At 39.6% G+C, this 21,617-nt stretch overlaps 1 protein-coding gene across 4 annotated transcripts in view; it reads left to right on the plus strand.

Moving 5' to 3' along the window:
* Positions 1–21,617, plus strand: part of ADGRB3 (adhesion G protein-coupled receptor B3) — a 1,384,867-nt gene that overhangs the window by 48,223 nt on the left and 1,315,027 nt on the right. The window lies entirely within an intron of this gene.

A 21,617-nucleotide genomic window follows, 5' to 3' on the forward strand; every position in this document is an offset into this window, starting at 1 on the left:
TCTTTGGGCGCGAAGTGGTTAAGATGATCTTGATGCCCAAATTGTTATATTTCCCGCCCAATTCCCCTATACATATTTAGTATTGTTAATTCTAGTTTTCATACCCTGTTCTGGAGGGGTAAGCCCCCTAGAATTAAATTGAAGCGACTTCAGTGCTATAAGGATGGGGGAGAGTGGCTTACCCCCAACCAATTGATATATTACTTAGCTGCCAGCACTTAATAGGAGCCCTCTGCGGTACCATGGGTAACAATGCTCCCATTTACTCATCTACGTTGTCTATTATTAGCTACCATATCAAATCCCCAGATATTCCTGGCAGCTTGGATTCCTTCATCTTTAGTGCAGCCAATAAATTATATCCCACTTATTCTCTGATGCAAAAGGTCTGGCTTAAAGAGGAACTAAACTCTGTAGTTTTTTCCAGTTTTTTCTTCTCTGCAAAGTAAAGGCATAATGTGCTAGTTTGCATTGCATACCAGCACATTATGTGATACTTACCTGCAAACGAAACCCGCGCCGTCCCCGCTGCAGGCTTCATCCATCTTCACCCATCTTTCTTCCAGGGCTGCAAACTCTGGCTGTGGGACTGGCTGGAGCTGCATGATGTCACTCCCGCGTGATGTCCACACCACACGCTTCTGAAGAAACAGCATTGGCAGCTGTTCCTTCAGTGCGCATGCGCCAATGACATCATCGGTGCAGTATACAGTAAATAACTCCTAAACGGCGCACATTTAGGATATATTTATAGTACCTATAGGTAGGCCTTTTTCTAGGCTTACGTATAGGTACAAATAATACGGGGAGGTTTATAGGTTTAAGGTTTAAGCTTTAAGGTTAAACATTTACAAGGGGTCACTGGTTTCACCAATTATAGTCCTATATGGAATAACGCTACCTATCCTGAACTGCAAAAACGTACTTATGAAGAATTGTGGTAAAAACGATGCATAACCCATCTTAAACATATCTTCTGCAATGGAACTCCTCCCAGTGACAGCTTTCTCCCACTCTGGTGTTTAATTTTGTTCAGTCTGTTGAGGTTACCAAGGGATTCATCTTCCCCTGCTATGCTATGCTACTTCTCTCTTACCTGGAGGGATACCCTTGCATTGCTAATAAAAAATGGGAACAGGATATAGGCGCATTAGAGAATGACCAATGGGAGAGTGTTATAGAATCTGTGCCAACTAGTTCCATAAACACCTTAAATGACTCCATCAACTTTATATTGCTCTTAGACCACATTATACCCCACTAAAATTGTTTTGTATGGGAGTTATACAATTCCCTTTTTTGTGCTAAATGTGCTAATGCACAGGTTGATCTCATCCGTTGGATTTGGCATTGGCTCAAGCTGCACCAGTAGTGGTCTGAAGTTGTAGACACTATTAACATAGTGTTTCAAACTATATCCCTGAATAGGGATGAGCCGAACACCCCCCTGTTCGGTTCGCACCAGAACATGCGAACAGGAAAAAAGTTCATTCGAACATGCGAACACCGTTAAAGTCTATGGGACACGAACATGAATAATCAAAAGTGCTAATTTTCAAGGCTTATATGCAAGTTATTGTCATAAAAAGTGTTTGGGGACCTGGGTCCTGCCCCAGGGGACATGGATCAATGCAAAAAAAAGTTTTAAAAACGGCCGTTTTTTCAGGAGCAGTGATTTTAATAATGCTTAAAGTCAAACAATAAAAGTGTAATATCCCTTTAAATTTCGTACCTGGGGGGTGTCTATAGTGTGCCTGTAAAGGGGCGCATGTTTCCTGTGTTTAGAACAGTCTGACAGCAAAATGACATTTTGAAGGAAAAAACTCATTTAAAACTACCCGCGGCTATTGCATTGCCGACAATACACATAGAAGTTCATTGATAAAAATGGCATGGGAATTCCCCAAAGGGGAACCCCGAACCAAAATTAAAAAAAAAAAATGACGTGGGGGTCCCCCTAAATTCCATACCAGGCCCTTCAGGTCTGGTATGGATATTAAGGGGAACCCCGGCCAAAATTTAAAAAAAAAAATGACGTGGGGTTCCCCCTAAATTCCATACCAGACCCTTCAGGTCTGGTATGGATTTTAAGGGGAACCCCGCGCCAAAAAAAAAAAACGGCGTGGGGTCCCCCCAAGAATCCATACCAGACCCTTATCCGAGCACGCAACCTGGCAGGCCGCAGGAAAAGAGGGGGGGACGAGAGTGCGGCCCCCCCTCCCTCCTGAACCGTACCAGGCCACATGCCCTCAACATTGGGAGGGTGCTTTGGGGTAGCCCCCCAAAACACCTTGTCCCCATGTTGATGAGGACAAGGGCCTCATCCCCACAACCCTGGCCGGTGGTTGTGGGGGTCTGCGGGCGGGGGGCTTATCGGAATCTGGAAGCCCCCTTTAACAAGGTGACCCCCAGATCCCGGCCCCCCCCTGTGTGAAATGGTAAGGGGGTACATAAGTACCCCTACCATTTCACGAAAAAAGTGTCAAAAATGTTAAAAATGACAAGAGACAGTTTTTGACAATTCCTTTATTTAAATGCTTCTTCTTTCTTCTATCTTCCTTCATCTTCTGGTTCTTCTGGCTCTTCTGGTTCTTCTGGTTCTTCCTCCGGCGTTCTCGTCCAGCATCTCCTCCGTGGCGTCTTCTGTCTTCTTCTCCTCGGGCCGCTCCGCACCCATGGCATGGGGGGGAGGCTCCCGCTCTTCTCTTCTTCTCTTCTTCTTTTCTTCTTTTCTTCTCTTCTTCTCTTCTTCTTCATTTTCTTCTCCGGGCCGCTCCGCAATCCATGCTGGCATGGAGGGAGGCTCCCGCTGTGTGACGGCGCTCCTCGTCTGACAGTTCTTAAATAATGGGGGGCGGGGCCACCCGGTGACCCCGCCCCCCTCTGACGCACGGTGACTTGACGGGACTTCCCTGTAACGTCACGGGGAATGCCACAGGGAAGTCCCGTCATCATACTTCCTTGTCAGGGTCCCACTACAACTCACACAGTGGCGGTGCATCCATAAGGGAGCATGGGTACCGCCCCCTCTCTCTCCTGCCTTGCATGAATCTATCTATGGCCACCACTGCCACCCCATATTCAGGTGCCCGGCCCCTTTTTGGGTGCTGGGCACCTGAATTACAGCGGCAGTGGGGGTGTTTTTGAAACACCTGGTTAGAGCAATAGGCTCTAATAGGCATCAAAAAAGGTGACCTCCGAGCACCATACTGGGCACTCGTAGGTCACTCAGCTGTGATAGAAAAGTGAATGAATATTCCGTTTCTTAACACTAAACCACCTCTCCACCAATCAGGTGCTCGGATCTGTTACACGTCACCTGATTGGCTGAAATGATAGGCGTCCAATCATAGCACAGGACAGGAAGAGAGGAGGGAGATGACATCGAGGAGCATCGATGAGCTGTTCCACTGAGACAGGGTAAGTACAGACGGCCAGCAGGGGGCACATTGGCAGCATTTGATATGGCACACTGGCAGCATTTGATGGGGCACAGTGGGAGAATTTGATATGGCACAGTGGCTGCGTTTGATGGGCACAGTGGCTGTGTTTATTGGGCACAGTGGCTGCATTTGATGGCACAATGGTGGCAATTGATGGACACAGTGGCTGTGTTTGATGGCACAGTGGTGGCAATTAATGGGCACAGTGGATGCATTTGATGGGGCACAGTGGCTGTGTTTGATGGCACAGTGGCTGCGTTTGATGGCACAGTGGCGGCAATTGATGGACACAGTGGCTGTGTTTGATGGCACAGTGTCTGAGTTTGATGGCACAGTGACAGCAATTGATGGGCACAGTGGCTGCGTTTGATGGCACAGTGGCGGCAATGGATGGGCACAGTGTCTGCCTTTGATGGCACAGTAGTGGCTGCGTTTGATGGTATAGTGAGGCTGCAGTTGATGGGTTTTTTTTCAAAATGTTTCAGTTTGTTTGCGCCCCCCCAAAAAATGTACTTTTTGTGTGGTTAAAATGCATTTCAGCTCTATTTATCTTATGCTGTTATAAAACTGGACTGTTTTTTTTTTTTTTTTTTTTGTTTTTTACTGTACTTATCTCAAGCATGTAAAACATATGTTATTATTTTTTGTTTAATAAACTTTCTTCCTGATTTTTAAAAAAAAGGGGAGAGTACTGGAATTTAAGGAAATTACAGAGGAAAACAGCGTATCCATTATCAAACAACAAGTTACCGGTACACAATATTAATGAATAAAAATAATTAATCATTATTTATATTGCAAATACCATGGAAATATTGGGCAAAAGGTATCATGAGGTGTCTGATACCTCTCCAGTCCCTGGTACTGTAAATAGATAAGTTGCATGCAATACTGTGCATTGTTGTGCACTGCATTACAGCAAATAGCACATTTCTGGTTCATTTTGGTGCATTACATAACCCATTTAAATGAATGGGCTGCCTTAACACAAAACACATGGCATACAAAGTAAACCTAGCCTTAGAAAATTTTTAAACATATTAGAGATATGATAGCTTTAAAACTAACTAAAGTCAGCTCAGGAAATTATCTATTTATTGGTACCAGGGATTAGAGAGATATGAGGAATGTATCTTTGCCCAGTGCTTTCTATTTCATTTTCAATGCTAGTATTGATTAATTATTTTATCCATTGAGATTGTGTGGAAGAAAGTGGAAAGATTTTTCCAAGTTTTGAACCTGACAGCGGGGTTTTATATATAAGTGTCAGCCTAGGAAGCAACACAATGTATGCTTTCAGGTGAAAATATCTAAATGTCTTGTAAGATCACTTCTGACTTGCTTATGCTTGTATTTACATTGACTTGTCAGGAGTAAGGGGCACCTCATATACAGAAGAACAGGACATGTAATGAATTGCATACAATTAAGCAAACAAAGCAAAATCACGCTTTTATATATCCATTATGCCAGAATTGTGTATGGACAACTCCCTCCACTGGTACTGGCACTGGAACTGTACTCCGCACTTCCTATGGGCATAACCAGTGCAGAATATCCAGTATGCGCCCCACATCGCTTGCAGAGTGCCCTGAGGCCACAACTGTCTGCTGTTTTTTTTCTTGCATTTACATTTTTGGCATTTGCAGTATCATTACCACCTACACTGCAGCACCAGCTTCTTCTACTGTTAGACTTTAGATACAATGGCACTAGAGCAGATGGAGGGCACCCCTAGGCTCCTCCTTGACTTTGATCACATGATCCAGCCCAGTGGAGGCCAATCACTTGCAATGCAGTGGTAAAGTATCTGAGATCTTGTGAGTGGAGGAAGAGGAGAGCTCTGAACTGGGGAAAATTTGGGGGTGCCACGAGAGAGCTCTGTACTGGGGGGATTTGGGGATGGGGACAAGAGCTCTTTATTGAGGGAGTTTTGAAGATATCTTTGTAAAAAAGGGGAGTATTTGGGGGGGAGTCATTTTTGGTTGCACACTGGCCTGTGTGTTACCTACTCCTGAACCCTGTACCATGTGTAATATGAACTCCTGAGCCCTGCATCCTGTGCAATTTATGCACTTCAAGTGCTGCCCCATGCGCAAAATGCACTGATGAGCCTGCATCCTGTGCAATATGAACATCTAAACCCTGAACTTTGCACAATACTCACTCCTGCATCCTGCACAGTATACAGTTTGTGGTAATTTCATACTTAACACCACTGTTTTCTATAGGCTTGGATAAAGAAGACATACTCCTGACTAATGCACTCTTAATGCTATAGTCACTGACTATATTATCAAATTGTTCTTTAAGGTAGGCTGAAAGGCTACCTTAATGGAATAGAATGATGTTGCTTTTTTAACAATAATTGTGCTATGTGCATGTTGTACATGTCTGTTAGATTATTGATTGTGGCAAAGTAATTAGAGCATAATTAAAACATATTGTGTAACTACATGGGCTGTGGCATATGTGTGACATATATACAGTGAGTAGACTCAGGTTTTTTTTTAAACATGCCCTTTTGACCTCCTGCTCCCATGTTAGTGTAATGTGGCCACACCCACTATTTAGCTGTGTACTGTATTATTTTTCTCCAGCCCACCCCTTGTGGGGGTAAGTGCCTGCACTTATTATAAGACAAAAAACCCTGCTGATAAATGAAAAACAATGCACAATTGTATTCATATATTCATAGATCCTGGAAAGATATAACACAAGACTACAAATGCTGTTTCTTGCCTCTAAGTAAAATACAATTGCCATTTCATCAGTTCAGTCTCAGTGACAGATGTGTTTTTTTTTTGCACAAATCTTGATAAATATATGCAGCATACACAACAGAATAAAACAAAATGAATAATATAGTGAGTGTTCTTTTCATTCTAGAGATGAGCATTCTGCAGGAAGGTGTCATTTTTAAATTAAAGGTGATGTATTAAAGAACAATGACACTTTGTGCTTAAAAGCCAAATAATTTACTTTTCCAGTATTATTGGATGTTGAGAACATTGTAATACAGTGGATTCAATTTGAAAATGTCTTCATGCAATTTCTTATTTGAATTCTTGCAGCATTAGCTATGCATTGAGGAATATTTCATGCTCAGACTGGATCCTCTACTAAATAAGTGGAAAATTAACCATTCAACTGCAGTTTCGGAATTAAAGCTGAACTTCAGTTAGCTTGTAAATTCCTGTTGATTCTCCAATGTTATTCCATGCAGTGTTATTAACAACTCTGTAAATTACTGAACATTTGCCCCCTATGTTATGGTTATGAGAAGTTAAGGGGAAGTTTTCTGTAGTCCCAGCACATGTCCTGACATAGGATGAAAGCTGCCAAACCATAGGTGCAGTAGAGTAAGTGAGCTGTATCAGTTAAGGACAGAAAGTAGATTAAAGGCAGGAAAAAAGCCTGAAAAAGAAGATGGATGAAGTCACCACATCTAAGCACTGGTAAGCTGCAATATATTAATATTTTGTTCACGGATTTAGATACACTTTAAATAATACAGTTAGGTATTGTCCCTGCCCCCAGTCTGCAATTAGACAGTGAAGAAGAAGCACCACACTGATGTGATCATTTCTCTTTCACGCCTCTCTTTCCTCCTGTCAGAATGCTACTTGTTAACATATGGACACTATAGCAAAACTGACTGATTCTTTGTGATGCTTATTTTTTAGGACTGACATCCCTGAAAGGTGATGCAGGTTTGCCTGAGACCCAGAGTTCAAGTGACAACCTGGTTCTCAACAGAGCACTCTGCAAGCATTGATGGGTCTGTCATCCTAATGACCCCTAGGCTACTTTTCTGTTTTCACCACCAGGCAAGAGAGTAGTTGGTATTGAGGCAGAGGTCAAGACAGATACTAGGTAAGAAGATAAGAGAAGTTAATAGAGTTGGCAACCAGGGCAGGAGACACAAGCAGAGTCATGAAATCTGGGTCAATAACAAGTAAGGTCAGAACAGTTATGTCACACAATAGGTACAGTATCTAACAAGATGAAACAGCATTGACTGCCATAATGAAAAGCATATAAATACACTCCTTGACTTGTGTGCACACCCAGCATCAGGGAAATGTTGCAATGCATGCTTTGTGCTATGCTTACATGCACAAAAGACCATAGCCAGAAGTTCACAATCTGGCACATGATGTGCTGCTCACAGATAAGATGATCAAGGACCCTGGATGAATGGATACAGACCCTGGAAGTATTTTAACATTCTGCCTGTCCTAGTCTTAGTTTTTCACAGAATGGCATAAGGCTCATAACCACATTTAGGAAATTGCACAAGTTGCTTTTAAAGTGTATCAACAATGTAAATCTGAAAAACAAAATTACAGCATGTTACAATTGACCACTCTTGTGTATCCTTCTCTCCATTCAGAGGAGAAAAAACACAGGGGTGGGCTGCACAGTGCATGATTACGGTGATTTAGAGGATTACAACAATCAGGAGATCAGGAACCAGGCCTCTGTGCAAGCCAAGCTAAACTTTTTTTCTTAGTTTTAGTCAGACTGGGGTATTATCTAATTTTTCTGCCATCCCCTAAAGAATGTATATAAACCTTAAGCACTGAAACTGTAGGAAACTTAATTGGCAGGTAATGGAGAGTAAGTCTGCTGTGATCATAGCCCCATTTACGGAGTCCTAGGACACAGATACTTTCGAGGGGCAGAATTTGCTGTCTATTTTGCTCATTTATCAATCGTTCTATTGTATAATAGCTTTGAAAGCTTTTTGATGTTTGGGCCATCCAGCTTAGGGAAACTCCTATGGATGATATTAAAACTATTATTTAACCTCCCTGGCGGTATGATTATTTCCAATTTTTGCATCTCAAAGCGGTACAATTATTTTGCATATAAAATTGGCGTTTTCTATTGTAGGTCTGTAATTCTTAGCAATAATACACTTAAATCTGTCCACCAAGAGTCTTGTAGATATCCCGGGTATGATGAAGTTTGAAACACAAAATCATAAATTATAATATAATAAATAAATATAAATAATTAAAAAAAAAATAATATAATAATAATAAAATAAATTTCCCCACGATTCACTATCGCTCAATTCTGCAAGTGTTCTAATTTACTATCACTGTTTTCTAGCTGGTCTAAAGCCACTTTTGACATAAAGGGACACTTTTTGGTTGCTATGGACAATCTCAAGTTTCCAGGCAGAAAGAACAGTGTATATAATATAAAACTGCATGCAGGGCATGGGCCAAAGCACTGGGGACAAAAGGGAAGTGAAATGATTTCATACAGTACTGTCATCTGTAAGATGACAGTACTGTATGAGATATGATTTTTACATTTTTAATTTGCCACCAGGCTCCGCCCCTGTGTGTCGCAACGCTCGCAGGGAACAAAGCCCGACACAGGGAGGCTTCGGGCAGAGGACGGAGCCTGCAGACAGTGTGGGGAGACATTGCAGGATCCTGGGGACAAGGTAAGTAACCTGCACCAGGATCCTGAGATGTAATCCCAAGTGTGGCTCAGGGTTACCACTAATGGTGCTGAAATTTAATCCCGAGCCACACTCGGGAATACCTGTCAGGGAGGTTAAACACATGGCCTGTTTAATTCTTTTGAATTTACTCTCTGATGTATTATGTTTTTTGTCCTATCAGCAATGATGGAGCTTTTTTATTTAGCCATTTTTTTAATGTGTGTCATCTCATATGTTTTGTTGAATAAAGATTTGTTTTGTATATACAAGCAGTTCATGGTTACTTGTTTCAGGTTATTTTAAATCAATGAAAAACATTTGGTCAGAACAGGAAATAGACCAATAACATTAGCTTGTTTGCCCCATTTTCACATAACAAATCTGTATGCAATTACACGTGGCAAATTGCTATGCATTTTGTTATAAATATACCCCTATATGTCAAATTTACAAAGTTCAGCCTAAAAATAAACTTTTTCAGTTAGTTTATAACTAGACACTTAGGCTTTACATTTCAGTTTTGTCCATAATCCATATTCAATAACATCACAAAAACCTAAAACTCTGTAGTTAATCTATTAAAACTGTATATTTTTACAAGTACATGGACATTGTACAATTATACTAAACATTTGTGGTATTTTAAATAGCCAAGAAAGAGCAAAATAAAACAGGAAACGAGATCTGAAAATTAATTGCTTATGACCTGTAGCACCAGGAGTTCAGCCTTTGTTAATATACAAAAGCTTAAAAATATGTATAATTAGAAAGCAGCTATGGTAGGAGCAAAGAAATTCAATCAGTACTACTGATATTGTAGTGTACAAATCCAGACCAATTTAGCGTTAAAGGGATGCTATAATTTTATCAGCACAGTAAATTTACATTTGGTTTATGAGCTTTTAACGTTGAAATATATATATATATATATATATATATATGTATATATATATATATATATATATATATATATATATATATATATATGAAATAAAGATTTCACGCAGAGTGTACCATTGATACAGAATTTGCAGACCGTTTGAAATCACAGTAAAAGCTTCTAGATTGTATTTCTTTTTGAACTCTACAATGGTGTACAGTGCAGGAAGAGACACTGTATTAGTCACTCTTCTGACTTTATTCAGCTGTGTGTTACATTTATTTGTTTTTGTTTCTTTAGTCATAAACATCATAAACATATAAGAACAATGCATTTCTATTGACTTGAGAAACAAGCTAATTCTAAAAGCATGTATAAGGCAAACAGAATTATAAGAGAAGTAGTTTTTCCTCTAGATCACTTCCTGATGTTGCCTAGCAGTTGGATATCCTGGTCTCCACTGTGATGAAGCTCGTTTTGCAACATGTTGAAGAAATAATACTACACTGACTATCAAACTGAGTCTGAACAGAAAATGTTCTAGTCTTACTATACAAGATATTGCCAATCTAAGCAATTAAGACATACTTTTACTGAAGTTTTAACTGTCAGTGCAGATGGCCCCAGAAACAGAAACATTAAGAAGAATGATTTAAGTACAAGTATGTAAGTAATGTGGGAATTAACAACATGTTACCAACCTTAGTATGGAAATTGTATAGTACATTTTTTACTGATAAACCCAGGTAAGCATGGTATCCTAGAATAAAATATAATAGTTATATGTAGCTGTAGTTTACCAAAACAAGCAACAAAAAGTTTGCATTAAATTGCTGAAACAAAATTGATGAGCTTTACAGTATGTATTTTGCATTGTACATTTTACTAAAATGGTACACATTCCAGATCAGGAAATAGGATTAACTCCGCGCTTAGGGCTAATAAGTAGGTATGCAGCCTCCCCTAATGGCACTACCCACAAACTAAGGGGGTGTCTTAAAGTGATCAGTTAAAAGGTAAGGGGAGAGTGGTGCTCCCTATAAAGATGGAAAATGCAGTTTCTACAAGAATGTTTTATGCTACACTCAAGTGTAGATGTGCTCCAACCCCCTAAATAAAAATAAAAATAAAAATAAATAAAAATAAAATGTGAGTTGTGCCTTGTGTCACTAAGTGTGTATATCCATAAACACAACAAGGAGTGATGTGTACATGTATACTACACATTAAAAATAGATGTGCCTCACCTAGTGTAGACAAAGTGTGTAATGCGTATGTCACTATGTAAATAAATACAATAGCAAAGCATCTGGTGCAAGCACATCAAGCAGAACAAACCCTACAGTAGTGCACCAGCACCAAAAAATGGAGACTACCCCACAGGAATTTCCAACTAACAATAAAGTGACATCCAGAAAGAAATATATATATGACACAAATAACATAAAGAATTCCTCGGTTGTGAAGGTGAAGTTCTAAAATAGCAAAATATGCACAACAGTAAGTATGATAAGGCAAAAAATTATACAAAAAATGATCAAAAAGTATATATATAAAAATAAAAATAAGAATCCAAAAATGGCATAATGTTCATAGCAGAAAAAAAAAAGTCATCATACAAAAATGCGCTCCAAGCTCCCTGTCAGTGTGCTGGGTGTGACGTAAGTGCGTAGCTCCATCTTACGCGTTTCGTCATCAACGTTATCAAAGGCGCCTTTGATCACAGAAGTCACTGGATGCTGTTTTGGAGCACAAGAGTCACTTTATATGTTTATGAACACACATATATATATATATATATATATATATATATTTTTTTTTTTTTTTTTTCTTGGACACATTTTTCATTTTTTTGGGGTGAATTTTTTGTATGATTACTTTTTTTCTGCTATGAACATTATGCCATTTTTGGAGTCTTATTTTTATTTTTATATATATACTTTTTGATAATTTTTTGTATCATATTTTGCCTTATCATACTCACTGTTTTGCATATTTTGCTATTTTAGAACTTCACCTTCACAACTGAGGAATTCTTTATGTTATTTGTGTCATATATATATTTCTTTCTGGATGTCACTTTATTGTTAGTTGGAAATCCCTGTGGGGGAGTCTCCATTTTTTGGTGTTGGTGCACTACTATAGGGTTTGTTCTGATTGATGTGCTTGCACCAGATGCTTCACTATTGTATTCATTTACATAGTGACATACGCATTACACACTTTGTCTACACTAGGTGAGGCACATCTATTTTTAATGTGTAGTATACATGTACACGTCACTCCTTGTTGTGTTTATGGATATACACACTTAGTGACACAAGGCACAACTCACATTTTATTTTTATTTATTTCTACTTTTATTTAGGGGGTTGGAGCACATCTACACTTGAGTGTAGCATAAAACATTCTTGTAGAAACTCCATTTTCCATCATTATAGGGAGCGCCACTCTCCCCTTACCTTTTAACTGATCACATTCCAGATCAGTCAACACATTTGATTTCCAATCTGGGCCTAATTTTCTACTTTCCTTACAACTAAGACATATAACATTCAGTTAGGGGCTAGACAAATTATTGATTTGGGTGTTGTCAGAAACCATGAATCAGTTTGAGACAAAAGTACAGATAAATCATGCTTGTTTAATAATGATAAAAAAAGGTAAACAGAGTAAACGTAATGAAAATGTAGCCAGAGTTCAGGAACCAGAACGGATAGTCAGACAAGCCAAAATTTCAGGGAGCTAGAAGAAATGTCAGCCAAGCAAGTCTTTAACAGGAACACAGGAGAGCGTCTCTAGAGATGTGACCAAGGCAAAGGCAGAGATCATCTGGACTGGGCGGCTTAAGTAGGCAGGACCGACGAGCAGGATAATCAACAGGTGAGTAACTGTGGAGAGATAGGAGCTGGCAATTAGCCGTCAGCTGAGCGGCCAGCTCAGAGAAGGAAGGGCTAGGCCAAGCCCTGACAGCTGTATCATTTCAAATAGAAAAAAAAAGTATGCCAGCAGCATTGAGGAATTGTTAGTCTTCATCCATCAATGCAAGCTAGCAAACTATGCTTTGAAATTCTCAGGAAAAAAGGAAGCAGACCATGTTAACCTTGCAATTCGAAAGCACAGAAATAGATATGCATTTAGAGAAACGTTGTACTAACAATGTGAATTTTCATAGCGATACCTCAATGTTTTTGTTACAACAGTACTGCTGGGTGTCTAAATATGATTTTGTAGTCCAAAGGGCAAGTATATTAGATCTAGTGCACTCAATAACCTGCATTTAGTAACAGATGTCATCAGACATAACCCTTCTGGGCAATGCAAGTTTGTGTGAGGGCACTTGTGGTGATGGGTATGGCTTTTACTATGCCAACATTAGGACATTAGATTGAGAGGGAAGGAAGCAGCATTTTCACTAATAGAAAAATATATTTCAAGGCAAATCTAAGTAAAATCAGTAAAAATAGATAAAGGTGTGAGGCTTCCATTTGGCTTTATGAATTTTACATTACTTTTACTTTCTGGCACAAAACATACTAGAAAGCTATAAACAAATAACAATTATTTTAAATTTAGTGTTTGGCATGTATAACAGGCATTCTTGAGTTGTCTAATGCTTGCTGAATAAGAAAATGTAAGACTTTGTGATAACATGCCCCATTAATAAATCTGTATTTATTTCATACTTAATTGAAATCCAAAGCTACCCCCTTGTTCTAAACAAATTAATTTGATTCAATTGACAGCTTTAATCTAGAGTTTCAATCCAGCAATTAGGTCATTTAGCACATATTACAGGTCACTGGCTGTAATGCATTGGTATTCTATTGTTATCTTGTATTCTTTATTTTAATCAGAAGCAGGGTTTTCTTTCTATTTTGGCTCATATTAGATTAATCAAATTAGATTAAATGCTGAAAATTGCTGAAGACTGTTAACAATTTAATGTTACCAACTTTATATAGATTTTTCATGAAATTCTGAAGTATTAGTAAAATGTCTTGTGAGCATTTAAGCCACCCAAAATGCAAGGTATTTTATTGATGCCTGTTTTACTTTGTGTCTGTGGATTACATTGATTAAATTAGAATTATAATGGAATAAATTTATTGCATGTAAGATGATACTCTTCTCAAAGTTAACAGTCTTGCTGCTGAGATTAAGTAAAGAGGAATGGAGGTTCTTAAATATTTAGTTTTCCTAAAGAAAATATTGCTTTGTTTGTCTATTTGCCCTGCACTGAAGATAACCTGACCAAAAGCCTAGGCATTTGGTCACATGATCTCTTCTAAAGGGCAGAATCAAAAACAGATCCATCCTTTCAGCAGAGATCATGTGTTAAGAAGTTATGTTAACAGGGTGCTTTGTAGCACCCTTTTATATATAAAATATATACACGCTATATTGTAAAAAGTATTGGGACACGCACACAAAATATTTTACACACACATGAACTTTAATAGCATCCCAGTCCATAGGGCTCAATATTATGTTGGCCCACACTTTGCAGCTATAACAGTTTCAACTCCTCTGGAAAAGCTGCCCACAAGGTTTAGGTGCGTGTCTATGGAAATGTTTGACCATTCTTCCAGAAGCACATTTGTGAGGTCAGGCACTGATGTTGGACGAGAAGACCTGGCTTGCAGTCTCTGCTCTAATTTATTCCAAAGGTGTTCTATCGGATTGAGGTCAGGACCTAGTGCAGGCCAGTTAAGTTCCTCTACCCCAAACACACTCATCCATGCCTTTATGGACCTTGCTTTGTGCACTGGTCCAAATCATTTGGTGGAGGGAGGATTATGGTGTGGGTTGTTTTTCAGGGTTGAGCTTTACCCCTTAGTTCCAGTTCCAGGCATCAGCATATCAAGAAATTTTGGACAATTTCATGCTCCCAACTTTTTGGAACATTTTGGGTATGGCCCCTTTCTGTTCCAACATGACTGCGCACCAGTGCACAAAGCAAGGTCCATAAAGACATGGAGACATGGCTGAGTGAGTTTGGGGTAGAGAAATTTGACTGGCCTGCACCTGACCTCAAGTCCTGACCTCAACCCGATAGAACACCTTTGGGATGAATTAGAGCAGAGACTGTAAGCCAGGCCTTCTCCTCCATCATCAGTGCCTGACCTCACAAATGCACTTCTGGAAGAATGGTCAAACATTCCCATAAATACACTCCTAAATCTTGTGGACAACCTTCCCAGAAAAGTTGAAGCAAAGGGTAGCCAATGAAAAGAAGTGAAGAAACAAGTTGGGACTTTATATGAGGACATTAGAATGTACCTCCATCCCTGACATTTATATGTAAGAAAAAAGGTTTGGGACTTTGTGTGAGGCATGCAGAGAGGGAGGCAACACAACATAATACTAATGATGATGTCTGGTGGATAAACCATATTTGTGACCATATATCTTGCATAATACCAGAGTACATGCAATATGATATAGTAAAACAAGGAAACTTTAATTCCATAACATAGTACATAGTAGCAAAGTAACATAGTGGTATAGCAGCATAATATAATCACAGTGGTAAAATAATGAAAACACCAGACTCATTGTTGCGTGTCTCCACAACATAATACTAATGATGATGTCTGGTGGATAAACCATAATTGTGATCATATATCTTGCATAATACCAAAATACATACAATATGACATAGTAAAACTAGGAAACTTTAATTCCATAACATAGTACATAGTAGCAAAGTAACATAGTGGCATAGCAGCATAATATAAACATAGTGGTAAAATAATGAAAACACCAAACTTATTGTTGAGTGTCTCCACAGTAACAACATGATAAAAATAGGTAGAGTCCAAAAGAGCATATTATAAATAATGTATAAAAATAGTATGAGAGGCATCTAATAGCTTGACATGTTTTGTGGCTATGTTGCCACTCTTCCGGAGCAGATGCGATGTAGATGTCTATAAAGGTATTAAGGTAAATATTAGATTGGATATTATATAGAGAGAATAGTCCAGTCCCCTCATCCACGGCTTGGTGCTAATAAGGCATGCTATAGAGCGGTACACTAACACACCTGACCCATGTGAGTACTCTATAACAGGGCTTTGTTTGCATTAAATAAAATGTTTTAAAAAGTTATTACACTATGGAAGTCTCTTTTTGATATTTATATATGAGGATGCCACATCCTTCAGCAGTATTTGGACCTTGCAACCTGACCTGGAATCCGTTTTGATGATTCAAAAGCATGTGCTGACCAAACTCAATTGCGAGGTCAAATGCTCTGAGGTGAGCAGCCATTACCTTGGGGTGAGGAGCACCTGAGTGTAATCACTGCTGAAGATTGCTATATATTCATAGTCACCTATCAAGTCACAGTTATTATCTTTGTATTAAGGATGCTGAAAACTGACCCTGGATGGTAAGAGTATCACCTATATGCACCTGAGCACTTTTTGGATCACTTTTGTATTAATATTTATATTTTATGAAATGTGTGTATATTCACGTTATATGATGTTGTAAGCTGTATGACAACAACAGTCACTTATATATATTTTTTTATTCTTGGGATTGAATTTATAGGCACGTCACTTTAGTTAACAATTTTGTTTTTTAGATTTTTTGCTGCAGGTTCAGCAGATCATTAAGGGGATAGTGCAGCACATGATTTATTTATTTATCTGTAATACTAATGATGATGCCTGGTGGATAAACCATAATTGTGACCATAACAACAAGGAAACTTTAATTCCATAACTTAGTACATAGTAGCAAAGTAGCACAGTAGCATAGCAGCAAAATATAATCACAGTGGTAAAATAATGAAAACACCAGACTCATTGTTGCGTGTCTCCACAGTAACAACATGATAAAAATTGGTAGAGTCCAAAAGAGCATATTATAAATAATGTATAAAAATAGCATCTTATAGCTCAACATTAGGGATGAGCCGAACACCCCCCTGTTCGGTTCGCACCAGAACATGCGAACAGGAAAAAAGTTCGTTCGAACACGCGAACACCGTTAAAGTCTATGGGACACGAACATGAATAAACAAAAGTGCTAATTTTAAAGGCTTATATGCAAGTTATTGTCATAAAAAGTGTTTGGGGACCTGGGTCCTGCCCCAGGGGACATGGATCAATGCAAAAAAAAGTTTTAAAAACGGCCGTTTTTTCAGGAGCAGTGATTTTAATAATGCTTAAAGTCAAACAATAAAAGTGTAATATCCCTTTAAATTTCGTACCTGGGGGGTGTCTATAGTATGCCTGTAAAGGGGCGCATGTTTCCTGTGTTTAGAACAGTCTGACAGCAAAATTACATTTTGAAGGAAAAAACTTATTTAAAACTACCCGCGGCTATTGCATTGCCGACAATACACATAGAAGTTCATTGATAAAAACGGCATGGGAATTCCCCAAAGGGGAACCCCAAACCAAAATTTAAAAAAAAAATGATGTGGGAGTCCTCCTAAATTCCATACCAGGCCCTTCAGGTCTGGTATGGATATTAAGGGGAACCCCGGCCAAAATTAAAAAAAAAAAATGACGTGGGGTTCCCCCTAAATTCCATACCAGACCCTTCAGGTCTGGTATGGATTTTAAGGGGAACCCCGCGCCAAAAAAAAAAAAAAAAACGGCGTGGGGTCCCCCCAAAAATCCATACCAGACCCTTATCCGAGCACGCAACCTGGCAGGCCGCAGGAAAAGAGGGGGGGACGAGAGTGCGGCCCCCCCTCCCTCCTGAACCGTACCAGGCCACATGCAACACCCCTACCATTTCACGAAAAAAGTGTCAAAAATGTTAAAAATGACAAGAGACAGTTTTTGACAATTCCTTTATTTAAATGCTTCTTCTTTCTTCTATCTTCCTTCATCTTCTGGTTCTTCTGGTTCTTCTGGCTCTTCTGGTTCTTCCTCCGGCGTTCTCGTCCAGCATCTCCTCCGCGGCGTCTTCTATCTTCTTCTCCTCGGGCCGCTCCGCACCCATGGCATGGGGGGAGGCTCCCGCTCTTCTCTTCTTCTTTTCTTCTCTTCTTCTCTTCTTCATTTTCTTCTCCGGGCCGCTCCGCAATCCATGCTGGCATGGAGGGAGGCTCCCGCTGTGTGACGGCGCTCCTTGTCTGACAGTTCTTAAATAACGGGGGGGCGGGGCCACCCGGTGACCCCGCCCCACTCTGACGCACGGTGACTTGACGGGACTTCCCTGTGACGTCACGGGGAATGCCACAGGGAACCACCGGCCAGGGTTGTGGGGATGAGGCCCTTGTCCTCATCAACATGGGGACAAGGTGTTTTGGAGGGCTACCCCAAAGCACCCTCCCAATGTTGAGGGCATGTGGCCTGGTACGGTTCAGGAGGGAGGGGGGCCGCACTCTCGTCCCCCCCTCTTTTCCTGCGGCCTGCCAGGTTGCGTGCTCGGATAAGGGTCTGGTATGGATTTTTGGGGGGACCCCACGCCGTTTTTTTTTTTTTTTTTTTGGCGCGGGGTTCCCCTTAAAATCCATACCAGACCTGAAGGGTCTGGTATGGAATTTAGGGGGAACCCCACGTCATTTTTTTTTTTTTAATTTTGGTTCGGGGTTCCCCTTTGGGGAATTCCCATGCCGTTTTTATCAATGAACTTCTATGTGTATTGTCGGCAATGCAATAGCCGCGGGTAGTTTTAAATGAGTTTTTTCCTTCGAAATGTCATTTTGCTGTCAGATTGTTCTAAACACGGGAAACATGCGCCCCTTTACAGGCATACTATAGACACCCCCCAGGTACGAAATTTAAAGGGATATTACACTTTTATTGATTGACTTTAAGCATTATTAAAATCACTGCTCCTGAAAAAACGGCCGTTTTTAAAACTTTTTTTTGCATTGATCCATGTCCCCTGGGGCAGGACCCAGGTCCCCAAACACTTTTTATGACAATAACTTGCATATTAGCCTTTAAAATTAGCACTTTTGATTTCTCCCATAGACTCTTAAAGGGTGTTCCGCGGCATTCAAATTTGCCGCGAACACCCCAAATTGTTCGCTGTTCGGCGAACTTGCGAACAGCCAATGTTCGAGTCGAACATGAGTTCGACTCGAACTCGAAGCTCATCCCTACTCAACATGTTTCCTTAAGCATTTGCGATAACTAGCAATGAGTCTTTCACATTGCTGTGGAGCAATTTTGGCCCACTCTTCTTTACAGAATTGTTTTAATGCAGCCAAATTGGAGGGTTTTCCAGCAGGAACGGCTCAATTGGATTTAAGTTTGGGCTTTGACTAGGCCACTCCAAAACTAAAATTTTGCTTTGTTTGAACTATTTGGAGGTGGACTTGCTGTTGTGTTTTGGATCATTGTGCACTTGAGCTTGAGGTCATGAACTGATGGCCGGACATTCTCCTTTAGGATTTTTTGTTAGAGCTCAGAATTCAATGTTCCATCAATTATGATAAGTCATCCAGGTCCTGAAGCTACATAAAAGCCCAGACCATCAAGCTACCACCACCATGTCTGATTGTTGGTATGATGTTCTTGCTATAAAATGCTGTATTTGTTTTATGCCAGATGTAACGGGATGCACACCATCCAAAAAATTACATTTGTGTCTCATCAGTCCACAGAATATTTGCCTAAAAGTCTTGGGAATAATTAAGATTTTTTTGGTAAATGTGAGATGAGCCTTTGTTTTCGTTTTGGTCAGCAGTGGCTTTGGCCTTGGAACTCTCCCATGGATGCCATTTTTGCCTAGTCTCTTTCTTATTGTTGAAACATGAACACCGATCATACCTGAGGCAAGTGAGGCCTGCAGTTATTTAGATGTTGTTCTGGGTTCTTTTATGACCTCCTGGATGAGTCATTGTTGTGCTCTTGGAGTCATTTTGGTTGGCCGGCCACTCCTGGTAAGGTTCACCACTGTTCCAAGTTTTCTCCCTTTGTGGATAATGGCTCTAACCGTGGTTTGCTGGCATCCCAAACATTTAGAAATGGCTTTGTAATCCTTTCCAGACTGATACACGTGAATGACTTTGTTTCTCATCTGTTCCTGAATTTCTTTAAATCACGGCATGATGTGTTGCTTTTTTTTAGATCTTTTAGCTTGCTTCAATTTGTCAGACAGCTTCTGTTTAAGTGATTTTTTGATTCAACAGGTCTGGCAGTAATCAGGCCTTGGTGTGGCAAGTAAAATTTAAGTCAGCTTTCCAAAAAATTTTGGTTAATCACAGTTCATTCATGATTCAGCATGGGAGGAGGCAAATACTTTTTCACATAGGGCCAGGCAGGTTTTAACAGCTTTTTGCCTTAGTAAATGAAATAATACTTTAAAAAACTGCATCTTGGAATTACTCAGGTTGTCTTTGTGTAATATTAAAATTTGTTTGATGATCTGAATCATTTAAGTGTGAGAAATATGCAAAAAAATAAAATATCAAGAAGGGGGAAAATACTTTTTCACAGAACTGTTTATATATACTTTTTCACAATATGTATTCATTTTGTACTCATTTCAGCTTTTACTTGGCAGTATGCTTGAAAAAAGAGCCTAATGTTCCAAAAGCTTTTTTAAAACATATTTAAAGAGGAGTTCCACCCGAGGTCCAGTAAAAAAAAAAAAAATTAAAAGTCAGCAGCTGCAAATATTGCAGCTGCTGACTTTTAATTGGACACTTACCTGTCCCAGGGTCCAGCGATGTGGGGGATCGAAGCCCCGCTCGTCTCCCCCTCCATTCAGCGGCACCGGCATTGCAACTGTGGGTGCCGGGCTGTGGCTTCACAGCCTGGCACCCACTGCGCATGCGGTGCCGCGCGCTGTGATGGGCCGCTCAGTCACCTGGGACCTGTAATGGGTCCCAGATGATTGACAGGAGGAGGGAGCAGAGCTGAGCCCTTCCTGTGCCGAGGGGGAAGTGATGTCACCAGCCCAGGCACTGGAAGAGGCAGACTATGAGGGACCACCTAGCAACAGGCATTTAGAGGTAAGTAAAAAAAAAAATTATCCAAATGTTTTTTCGTATTTTTTTTTTTTAGGATTTTTCATGTAGTTTTTTTTTTTTTGGGTGGAACCCCATTTTAAGTTAGCCATGGAAATGCACTCCTTTGAGAATATTTTGTGCCTTCTTTAAGCATAAGACTTTTTTTTTATCCAACTTTAACATAGCTTTAATCTATATTTGTCTGCTTTAAAATACATATTCAAAAGCATTAGTAAACAGTGTTAACCTCTATTTTATTTTACTGCATTTACCCATTTCCACCTCTAGAATACACAATTTTCACCATAAAGCTAATTGATCTTGATGTGGGGTAACAGATGATATCATTTATTACTAACACCTTGTTGACAGTTTAATACACTTTTGAAGTAGTCTGAAGTGTTTAACCTTAAAGCGTTGATTTACTAAAGACAAATGCTGTTCACATTACAAGAACATTTATACTTTGCAAGGAAATCATCAAGTCCAATCATGTACAAGCAAAAATACAGCTTTTTTTTATTTACCTTCCATGTAATTGGATATTCTTTCCAAGGATAAAGCCTCTTGCACAGTGAAAATCCCCGTGCAAAGTCAGTGGCCCATTTACCTTTAGTAGTGTTTCTCTGTCCAAGATTAAATTTTATACCAGAAACTGCAGTTCCTTTTACATTAAAAAAAAATCATTTTGGAAACCCATCTTTATTCTTTTATTCACTGTGTTTATTCTTTGGCAGTCATGGGAAGTCATAATATGCAGAATTTAAAACATTTGCTTGGTGTTTCAGTTTTTTTGTGTGTGTGTTATACTTTTTTTTCCTAGATTGAGTCCTATTTAACACTAGAAATGAGATTTGAGTTTGGGTCAATGTAGAAATCAACCTGTAATTTAAATGT

This window comes from Aquarana catesbeiana, linkage group LG04, assembly GCF_042186555.1.
Source record: "Aquarana catesbeiana isolate 2022-GZ linkage group LG04, ASM4218655v1, whole genome shotgun sequence".
NCBI classification, from domain to species: domain Eukaryota; kingdom Metazoa; phylum Chordata; class Amphibia; order Anura; family Ranidae; genus Aquarana; species Aquarana catesbeiana.